General features: G+C 40.7%; 1 long non-coding RNA gene across 1 annotated transcript; it reads left to right on the forward strand.

The window, feature by feature from the left end:
- The first annotated feature begins 378 nt into the window (after positions 1-378).
- Positions 379-2,273, forward strand: LOC104876208. The gene is made up of 2 exons (XR_784275.2): positions 379-1,734; positions 2,108-2,273. It is a non-coding gene; the product is annotated as an uncharacterized LOC104876208 (long non-coding RNA).
- Positions 2,274-6,154: the final 3,881 nt, after the last annotated feature.

The raw sequence follows: 6,154 nt of genomic DNA on the forward strand, positions 1-6,154 counted from the left end.
CTAAGAGCTTGTGAAGTTGAGACTTTGCTGAACCACCACTTCTCCATCTGTTAGATGGGATGGTATTGACTGTGCTAGAATGTGGTTGTTCAAATTAAAATGGATAATACATCTATAAACAGCACAGTATCTGAGAAAACATGTTTTTCAATTTCTATGATAACATGGGAATTGAGTCTCCACAACCCGCTAGGAATAAATCAAAGGAGAGAAAGAAACCAACATGTAATGTGAGCTAGGGAAAAGGATTGCGGCTACCCTCAGAGCAAGTTTGAAAATAGAACTGCATCAGGTTCCAAAGGCTGCTGTAACAAATTAGCTTAAATTTAGAGTCTTAAAAGGACACAAATTTATTACTTTGCAATTCTGGTGGTCAGGAGTCTGAAATAGCCTTACTTGGCTAACAAGAAGATACTGTCATTGTCATACTCTTTCTGGAAGATGTAGGGAAGAGTCTGTTTCTTAGCCTTTTCCAGCTTCTAGAAGTTGCCTGTATTTATTGGCTCATGATCTCTTCCTTCATTTTCAAAGCTAATGGTGTAGTAAATGTTACCTGTAGAACTTTTCTCATGTCCATGCCCCCTTTTTAACATTGATTGTGATCATGTGTGAATATGTACAAACTTGACAAAATGCATACATGGAATAGATTTAGTTTTTGTTAATTATATATTAATAAAACTTATAATATGAAAATGTCAGATGCATTGCATCTTTCCATCTTGTCTTGACTCTAACTTTCCTGCCCTCCTCTACCATGTATAAAAATGCTTAGGATTACATTGGCTTCACCTGAATAACAGAGTAATCCCTAACTAAATGTCCTTAACTTAATCCCAGCTACAAACCCCTCTGAGCCATAAAGGATAACATATCCACAGGTTCTAGGGATTGGAAGGTGAACATGCTGCAGGGGCCATTGTTCTGCCTACCTTAAAGACTAAGAATAAAAATACGAGTTACAGGAGATGTCAAAGATAGGTGTTGACAGCCAAGAACACACACAAAAAATTTTCTGCCAAGATTTGAACGTTGATTCATTTATTGAAATTTTACAATCAAATAATAGTTATGAGCTGAATAAGATGACAATCTTTTCAAATTTTAATTATTTGCTAAATTTTTAGTGGACCTCTACCATGTTCCAAGTACTGAGGTATGCACTGAGGACCCCATGGCTTGATGGAACAATGGATGGATCAATGTTGCAGTGGACAAGTGACTCTTGCAAGGAAGCTGTGTGCAGGCGTGGGGACATGATGAGAACACCATGAGACACATCATGAAAATATGAAGTGTTTATTTGGGCATCAGTGGGAGTGTGATAAGAACCATTCAAGAGAGATAAAAGTTTAGTTAGCCTTGAAAGATGACAAGATAGTAACTTAGTCAGAAAAAACAAAAACAAGATGATCTCCCACATCCCAGGTGATCACAGAGTCTATGGATTCCCTGCACTGGTACCTGTGCTCATGCTTATCAGGCAGAAATATCCATGGCTTTGAGGGAGAGAAAACCATGCCTCCTCCTTTCACACAAAACTTTTCTCTTGTCACTGAACTTGAGCCAATAAATATTTTCTGAATCCTAGACTTGGAGGCCACCCTACAAGTGTCCATTGCAATATGCCTTCTCAGATGGAAACATAATTAGAACAGAGATGGTTTCCAAGCCTTTCTGCTGCCCAGAGGAAAATCAGCTCAAGGAAAGAAGCTGTGTTTTTTCTTCTACAAGGTATTTAGGTATTTATAACAGTTTATAATTATGACCCAGATCAAAACAAGTGAAGTTTGAATCCAATACTACTTGTGCTACGGTGGACCCCTGGCTTAGCCATTCTGCATGTTTCCTTGTGTGCAAAATTGGAGAATGGCAATGTGTTTACCATCAGTTGTTGGTGGGAATTTGAGGAGCACTGTGTAAATTGTTTAGGACCAAATATGTGAATTATAGTAAAACTCAGTGCTTGTTGGGTGTTGTTATTTTCCATCATTTCTGACAAAAGTGGATGTTGGCAAATGTTTAATGATTGGAGATTGCGTGCAGTGTTTGATCATAGAGAAGCCACAAAGAGCCCTGATTGGTGTTCTTTCTCTTCATTTTGCAGATATGAAAATAGTCTCCAAAGGGTTGCAAGGTTTATCTAAAGCCACAGGATGGATGAAGACTGCTTAGCCCACAGCTGGAATCTGAATGTCTGGACTTTTAGTCTAAAATCATCTGCCTAGAAGAAAGGAAGGGGAAGATATCAGGACATTGCTTAAGGCTTAAGGTATGGGATTGAACCATATACAGGACCCTCATGCCCATCTCCACATGTACACCAGCATGTTCACAAGGACAATCTATGCACCTTTACTCATAGGGAGCAAGAATCCTGAGTCCTATCCTTCCAAGACCTTGAGAAACAAGACAAGGTCCTTGCCTAGGGCACTTATCTTTTGCCTCAGGAAGAAAACACTTGAAACTCAGTGAGACTCCTTTTCTCTGCCCCTGATGGCTCATGGCTCGAAGAAGAAAAGTAAAGCAAAGCAAAGAAAAATTTATAAAAGTGACAAGCAGCCCTTGGAATGTGTCCACATGGCAGGGTCGAACATAAACACCTTTTCTTCTCTTGGCAAAAAGAGAAGAAAACCTTGTGGTGACATACCTATCCTTCCCTAGCTTTCATCATCTTTGGATTGAAGACCCTGTCCCCTAATTTCTGGTATCTGGAGAACGGTTTGCCCCCCATCCCTATTTTCTTCAATAATAACAATAGAAAACTTCTGGAAAGTTAGATTTTTCTATGGTCAGAAAGCCAGGTCTGAATCCCTCAAGAAAATACCTTCAGAAAAGTAAATGAAAATCAGATCAAGCAGGTTTTGCTTTTAGACCCCCCGAATAGTCCAGAGCAGTATGATTCATTCTCACTCTTTAAACATTGTGATTCAACCATGATATCTTGGGCTACTGGAGAGTTTAATGATTAGATTCAGCTACCAAACACTTATTAAACCCCTTCACATGTTGGGTTGCTCTGTGACCGTTCAGTGTCTCTGCTCATGGGTGAGCATGTGGCTTCAAACAAGTCCTTTCCAGGCCACAAGAAGTGATTGAATGGGAGGCAATGTCACCTAAGCAGATCCAATGAAATCCTGCCCTGAACAAGGTATATGGTGATTGAATGTGTATTTTTTTTTTTCCTTCTGGGATGGATAAACTGGGAGAAAATAGACTTAGACATCCTGGACTGATCTCCCCTATCACTTTCACACAGCTCTTCTGAATAACAAAGCTGGTAAACGTAGAAGTTGGTTGGGGGAAGTGTCCTGGTATCTTCAGGCCATTATCCCAGTCTTTGAAGCTTGACTCTGAAGCTATTTTTTTCTTTTTCTAGTTTTGTAGGTACTCAGTATCATTGTAATCTGGGCAGATAAATTGCTTCTTTTTTTTTTGTCTTAATCTAGTCAGAGTTTAGTTATTGTCATTTACTCATACAACCAAAATGTTTCTGGCCAATCATCTTGGTTTACAAGGACTGGCGAGATTAGGTTCCTGGTAAACTTTGCATTGTCATATCCAGCCTTCAACACATCTCAGCCCTTTAGTTAATCAGGCAAAGTCTGGTTCAACCTTCCATCATCAGTCACTTTGATGTTATTTCTTCTCAGAAGCTCTCATTAAACTCCAAGTGTGGAGGGAGTTGACCTCTACCCTTGGACAGCATATTGTTCTCATCTCTGACACTGAGGAATACAAAAATCCTTGAGGACCGGGAGTGCATCCAGTTTGTTGTCCCATCCCAGCACTCAGTGTAATTGACGAGGTTTGATAGGAGATCAATGAGTGGAGCTGAATGAGTGGAGCACTGAGCACATCCCTTGTGCAGGAGCGAGTGAGTGTATGAGAGAAAAAGGAGGGATAACGAACATTGACAGAACATCTTCCACAGATACTGAGCCACTGCTAGCTTCTTGTTTTCCTTCTGTATGTGTATTGTATTTATTAAGCACAACAACATTATATAGTAGGGATCATTGCCTTCATTTCTGTAGACAAGAAAAGAGAGATAGAAAGAAATTAAGTCCCTTGAATGGGTTGCACAGCCAGTGGTTTGAATTCAGATCAGCAAACTCTCATGTGTGAAAGCCCACAATCCACATTTTTCTTTTTAAAAACTGTTCTGTGGAACCTTAGATTAAGAAGATGTGACCTCATTCTCTAGGAGCTCAAAGTCTGCTGGAAGCAAGCAAGACAACAAGAACTAGGCAGTGATTAATGAGACTGCATGAGGACCAAAGCCATAAGGTACACACCCAGGGATAACGGAACTGTGATCCGAGAGGCCTTCTGTCTCAGCCTCAGATCTGTTCTGTTGCCCCAGTAAGAAATATGTTTTGGGTGATGATGAAAAGTTGCCTCGTAGAAACTGGACATGGTAGCCTTCACCTGTCATCCCAGCAGTCTGGAAAGCTAAGGCTGGAAGATTTCAAATTCAAGCCCAGCCTGGGCAATTTAATGACTCATTGAGATACTGTCTCAAAATAAAAACTCTGAAGATGGACCATTACTGTTGAATCTTAACATGACTTTTATGAAAGACCCCTTAGATGAGCTCTCTGGAGAAAATTTGTGACTGTGGCCCCTACACTGACCTCTCTCAGCAAAAGGTAGCTAGATTCCATCTTCATTCATTCTCTCCCCTCATGTCGGTTAGGGATGCTTCTTCAGAGGGAGGAGATGGAAAAATAGTTTATATAGTTAGTTTGTGAATAAGGCAGCTAGCTAGGGGGAGGGCCTGAGGTGGAGAAGGGTGAGCAGCCATATTTATAAGAATTAAATAAGAATAGACAGTGAACTAGCACTTTGGACCTAGGATAAACTCCCTTAGGCAACGTGGGACACTACCTCCTCCCTACCAAAGGGAGTTGCAGCCACTTCCTATGAAGCTCCCGAGTTTCCAGGAACTTAAAATGCAAAACAATCAGTTTTTCTCTAAAATCCACATCTCCTTTTAAACACTACATACTGAGTAACTGAGTTAGAGAGCATGAGTCCCAATCTGTCATTTCAAATTCACAGAGCTACTTGGGATAGATGACCACTAAGTGATTGAACAAGGTTTGTGCTCTGTTTGTCCTTAAATAGTTCAAGAGCAAGGGGCCATGCAGAAATTCTACTTTTCTCATTCTCTTCCTGGAGAAATCAGGAGCTTTTTTCTTCTCTTTATTTCCAATAACAACTTTCTTAACTTAAAAAAAAAAAGAAAAGCAAAAAGGACCGGAGGTGTAACTCAGGGCAAAAGCTGACAAAAACAGAAAGAGTTGCCTAGTGGAAATCTGTAAACCAAGAACGAACACTCTGAATAGGAAGAGATCCTCCTTCAAGATTAAAGTAACTTTCACATCTGGAGGAGAGGTTGTAGAAGGAATTTAAGAGCTCTTGTAACCTGAAGATTGATAGTGAATTAACTGTAGCTGGTTTGAAGGACTTCCTGAACGTTGGGCAGAACAAAACAAAACGAAACAAAACAAAACAAAGACAAAAAAACCAAGCATTTTTACTCAGGATGTTGGCAGAGAGGTGCATGGACCTTTCTTGTGGTCATACTAGGTTTACCAGATAGCTTGGGTGTGAATCCTGGGCCACAGAGCGGGGCCAGCTGATGCTGGGGGTGAGCTTGTAGAAGAAGGCAGCAGTCCTCAGGGGCCTCTGAAGTCCTAGAAATAAGGACATACACTTTAGAGCTTTAGGGCTGTAGCAGCCTGTTACTATGCTCTGCAGCTCTGGAGGGAGAACACATTTTCTGCTAATGCATGATGCTTATGCTTCATGTAACTCTCCTGAAACTAATAGAGTGTGTGTGGTGTGTGCATATGTGTGTTTGTGTATGTGTTTGTGTGTACGTACGTGCTGAAGAGCACAGTGAGAAATGGGATGGTGAAGGAGCGCCATTTGAGGGGAAAGGAAGGTACTGCCCTACAGAAAACAAAGCCCATCTGCTGGGTAAGGAGCTGTTTTTGAAAAGCCCAAAGTGTAAGGGGGAAATCTGGCTGGGCACAATAGGTAGTTTTGTTTTATCTTGTTAAATCTTCCATCAACCTTAGCCAATACCCTCTTTATTCTAGAGGTGAGGAAACCGTAACTTAAAGAGACAAAGAAATGTACTGAA

The sequence above is a fragment of the Fukomys damarensis genome, unplaced genomic scaffold (genome assembly GCF_012274545.1).
Source record: "Fukomys damarensis isolate Sample0158 unplaced genomic scaffold, DMR_v1.0_HiC HiC_scaffold_34, whole genome shotgun sequence".
Taxonomy (NCBI): domain Eukaryota; kingdom Metazoa; phylum Chordata; class Mammalia; order Rodentia; family Bathyergidae; genus Fukomys; species Fukomys damarensis.